At 37.2% G+C, this 5,153-nt stretch overlaps 1 long non-coding RNA gene across 2 annotated transcripts in view; it reads left to right on the plus strand.

Annotated features, from left to right (window-relative positions):
* LOC106867980 (uncharacterized) overlaps positions 1 to 5,153 on the plus strand; it is a 637,828-nt gene that overhangs the window by 323,021 nt on the left and 309,654 nt on the right. For both annotated transcript variants that reach the window (XR_008265237.1, XR_008265236.1), the window contains exon 7: positions 706 to 867. This is a non-coding gene — a long non-coding RNA (uncharacterized LOC106867980). The remainder of the gene's footprint in view (positions 1 to 705; positions 868 to 5,153) is intronic.

Genomic DNA, 5,153 nt, shown 5'->3' on the forward strand with positions numbered 1-5,153 from the left:
CCCTCCATGGAATTGATGCCTGCATGTTAAAAAAAAGAAAAAGAAAATGATTCTCTTTACAAGATTTATAATAAAACTCAATGAATAAGATTGTAGTTTATATGGAGAGGAATTTACATAAACTATATAAGACACCCCAAAGCATGATCTTTTGCAATTCACTTATTTTGGGGTTGCCAGGGATTTGGTCGACATATTTGTTTGCCGTTTTTGAAATCATTCCAAGTGCCCCAATAACAATGATTATTGCTGTTGCTTTAGGATTTTATATTCTTCTGACTTCTATCTCCAAGTCCTTCTATTTACTCAATTTCTTAAACATTTTCAAAGACTTGTTTTGAAAGTTAACCACATAGAGAAGATGGTTGATGATTTTTTCAATACACCTTCTGTCCATAATTTGTTTCATTCAGGATTTACTTCAGAGAATTGTTCTAAACAGACTAACAAAGCAGATAATAAATCTCATAGGACGATTCCACAATTAATATTGACTTCTCCAGAATTTGTAGTTATTCTGTCCATGTTGAGAATTAACACTGCTTTCCTGGGCTTCATTAAACACCAGATCTTGAGAGGCTGAAGAAAAACAATAAAAACATATATAAAAATTGATTATATAAAAATAACACTGCATTTCCAATAAAACTTTTGTGTTTCTTCTTTCTTCGAATTAGTAAAGTTATAATATTGGTTTTATTCTAGTGTGGTCCACACAGGAAGAGAACTCCACAGAGCTACTGCGATGAGCCAGCAACTCATACTTCAACTGACCAACAACAGAATCACATCATTTGCGCAGACCCGTTTGCTCATGCTAGATTTGACGATATTTACTGAGTTTGTGTAAAAGATTTTAGGAGGGAGGTAAGATATTTCTAATTTCACCTGCTACCTTGATGTGGCAGAAACAAAGCACTGCACTGATTGCTTAGATTTGGTTTCACTCTCTGTGTTCTGAGAATTAGAATCTTGTTATAACCAACATTGTTCTTATTCTTCCACTGGCCCTCTACTTCAAAAAACCAAATATTATATGGATGATTTTTGTCGTCATACAAAGGATGGTGAATCAAAGATATAGAGTCAGTATCAAGGTTTGTCTAAGTTCTGAGTTCAAATCCCACTGGGATCAGTTTACTTTTCATCTTTTTGGGGATCACTGAAGGAACACCTGGCAGTGTGAAAGTCTACTACACAAATTATCAATCCTGTGTCACTTTACTCATGACAGTCATTATGATGCCCTTCTGAAAGGCATTTTCAGTCTTCTATTCTCCCTGCATTCATCTCGTTCCTTATGGCAAAAGTAGACAAACGAGAGCTTCTTAATATGCTTTTGTGGAATAAAACCAATATAAACATAAAGGCACAGGAGTGGCTGTGCAGTGAGTAAGGTGCAGAAGTAGCTATGTGGTAAGTAGCTTGCTTACCAACCACATGGTTCCAGGTTCAGTCCCACTGCATGGTACCTTGGGCAAGTGTCTTCTAATTTAGTCTTGGATTGACCAAAGCCTTGTGGGTGGATTTGGTAGACAGAAACTGAAAGATGTCCGTCACATATATATATATACTCTCTGAGTGGTTGGCGTTAGGAAGGGCATCCAGCTGTAGAAACTCTGCCAAATCAGACTGGAGCCTGGTGTTGCCATCCGGTTTCACCAGTCCTCAGTCAAATCGTCCAACCCATGCTAGCATGGAAAGCGGACGTTAAACGATGATGATGATGATGATGATGATATATATAAATATATAAAAGCAAAAATGATTCGATTGCTTACATTTGAAATACGACGTTACTATTGTTAATACCATCTTTGCCAAATATTTTTAATTGATAATATTAACAGCAGTAACACAGGCAGTTCACATGTTTAATAGCATTATAAGCTATAAAATAAAAAATATAAAATATAAACTATATAATTAGCAAGAAACTTTAAGGATGCAGTGAGCATCAACCTATTCAGAAATGAGACCTTAACTCTCATCTCTGAATAGGTTGATGCTCACTGCATCCTTAATGCTTCGTGCTATTTATATATATATATATATATATATATATATATATATGTACGTATGTATGTATATGTTTGTGTGTCTGTGCTTGTCCCCCACCATCACTTGACAACCGATGTTGGTGTGTTTACATCCCTGTAACTTAGCAGTTTGGCAAAACAGACTGATAGAATAAGTACTGGGCTTACAAAGAATAAGTCCTGGGGTTGATTTCTTCAACTAAAGGCGGTGCTCCAGCATGGCCGCAGTCAAATGACTGACACAAATAAAAGAATGTATACTTATATGAAGGGACATGGCCAACTGATTAGCTTGTTGTCCTCATGATGGCTCAATCATGGCTTCAAATCCCAAACTGAGCAGCACATTGTGTTCTTGAGCAAAACACTTTATGGTGCTCCAGACTTCCTTTCTATCAAACGAAATATTGACATACATACACACACACACACACACACACACACACACATCAACATTACAAAGCCTCAGTGGTTTAGATGACAACGAAGGCACATTCTTTCTATGATATTCAAATGTGGAAAAGAGAGAGAGAGAGAGAGAGAGAGAGAGAGAGAGAGAGAGTCTCTTGATAGACTGTTTCACAGTTTGTTAACTGCTCCTCAGAGAATACATATTTGGCTTCCCTCCACAATCAATGACGTAGGTCAACTGCTACTCACAGGATTCATAAAGTAGGCCAGTACCACCACGAATAGCCTGATATGCACCTCTGTGCTTTTGACAGTTCGTTATTAATTAAACAATATCTATTTTATGCACAACACAGTGTAAATCAGAAGAATTGAAATAAATTTAAACATTTGAAAGACTCTGTGTAAAACCCATCATAGAGCTAGCCTAATTCAAAACTGCTTTACACAGCAACTGATCTATTCATTGGGAAAGCTAGGTACTTCTTCCCTGATGAGAGGTCAACAAATACTCTTTTGCTCTTTTACTTGTTTCAGTCATTTGACTGCGGCCATGCTGGAGCACCGCCTTCAGTCGAGAAAATCGACCCCAGGACTTATTCTTTGTAAGCCTAGTACTTATTCTATCAGTCTCCTTTTGCCAAACCGCTAAGTTACGGGGACGTAAACACACCAGCATCGGTTGTCAAGCGATGGTGGGGGGGACAAACACAGACACACAAACACACATACATATATATATATATATATATACATATATACGACGGGCTTCTTTCAGTTTCCGTCTACCAAATCCACTCACAAGGCTTTGGTCAGCCCGAGGCTATAGTAGAAGACACTTGCCCAAGGTGCCACGCAGTGGGACTGAACCCGGAACCATGTGGAAATGGTTTGTTAGAAGACTCTCTCCCTCCTTTTTCTATTCATTAATTGCAAAGAAAAGACATGTTCACATTCTTGCCAAACCCACAGTAAAGCTTGATATGGTTTAAATTTATTTAAGTTCTTCTGATTTATGCAGTGTTGTGCATAAAACACACACACACACACACACACTGTGTCAAATCTTTTATATCTTTCCCTTTTATCCTTGTGTGTATATACATACGTGTATACACCATGTCTAAACAAATGAATAACTTCTGTATAATGATTGCTTTTTGACAGGTTAGCAGATAACGAGACAGGTTGATTAAGTGACCCCTTTTCCTGTTCTAGCTTTTTATAAACTTCCAATAACAGAATGTTCCTTCTGAGTCCTTGCTTTGTTAACCTGTCTATTGTCTGTCCTCTTTTTTAACATTTTGTATCTGCATTTCTCCTCCATTTTTGCTATCTCTCTCCTTCTCTCTCCTTCTCTCTCCTTCTCTCTCCCCCCTCTCTCTCCCCCTCTCTCTCTCCCCCTCTCTCTCTCTCCCTCTCTCTCCTTCTCCCTCTCTCTCCTTCTCTCTCTCTCTCTTTCTCTCTCTTTTCCTTTATGCTCCTGTTTGTTTCTTCTCTCTGTGCACATTACTCACACAATTCTCTATGTGATTGTTTGACCTGCTAAAAATAGCTGCTGAGTTCCCTCATATCACACAATACCATCTTAGAAAAAGACGGACGCTTTAAATAATGTAGTTCTGGATCATTATTTCTAAATCCATTAAGGAAGATGATGGACTCTTGTTTTAGTAAATATCAAGTAACATAAATATACTTTTTTGAAGTGAAATTTCATGCAGCCATTAAATAAACCATATTTAGATCTGCATGTGGCAATAAATATACATGGTCAAGACAGGTAATCAACATTTTAATCTGTAAATGTGAAGAATATGCAATAAGAGATTGTAATCCCATCCACTTTTGCAACGAGGTTGTTGGAAAGCAGCATCCTAGATAAATAAGATGGGATGGTCATGGTTAGAGTGTCTTTAATCATATTCCTTCTTGCTCAGAGTTGATTCGGGTCTAAACAACTAAACACTACTCACATGATTTCGGTCTTAATTCTCCACCCTGTCCCTATCCTTTATTTCTCTTTCCTTTCCTCTCAGAAGTGTCCTACCAGGAGATTCCTGATTCTTATTTCTCTATCTTACCGTTCTCACCTGTCTCTCTGCTGGATCAAATTATTTCTCTTTTATGTCTTCCATCTTATCACTTGTAGTTTTTTTTTTATTGTTTTCTTTTTATATTCACATTTTGTTGCGTTTTATTTTGATGTCTGTTCTTGTTTTTTTAGTCCCAGGTCCACAGGCTCGTGGTTAAAAACATTTTAGACATAACCATCCTGCTTTTCCAAATATGGTTTGTAACAGCCTACATCATACTCTATACATATATATATATATATATATATATATATCCTTCCATATTTTTTTTAAAGATATAATAAACAATTAGCTGCTATTTTTAGCATGTTGAGTGTCTGTGTACATATCCCCTCGTTAGCTTCTCCGCTATTGTAACATTGTGAGGTGTTATCCTCAAAGTTGCTATAAGTATTCCTCTTAGTTGTCTGGTCTGTTATTCCAATGCTTATTGATATTACTGCTGCTGCTGCTGTTGTTGTTGTTACTATAACAGGTTATTGTTGTACGTTTTGCTCCAGCTGTTGCTGTTGCTATAGGTGATGATAATCTAGGTGCTGCTTCAGCTGTTGCCATTATGGAGGTTGCTGTTTTTCAATTAAGTGCTCTCACACCACCACCACCACCA

Source organism: Octopus bimaculoides, chromosome 11, assembly GCF_001194135.2.
Source record: "Octopus bimaculoides isolate UCB-OBI-ISO-001 chromosome 11, ASM119413v2, whole genome shotgun sequence".
NCBI classification, from domain to species: Eukaryota; Metazoa; Mollusca; class Cephalopoda; order Octopoda; family Octopodidae; genus Octopus; species Octopus bimaculoides.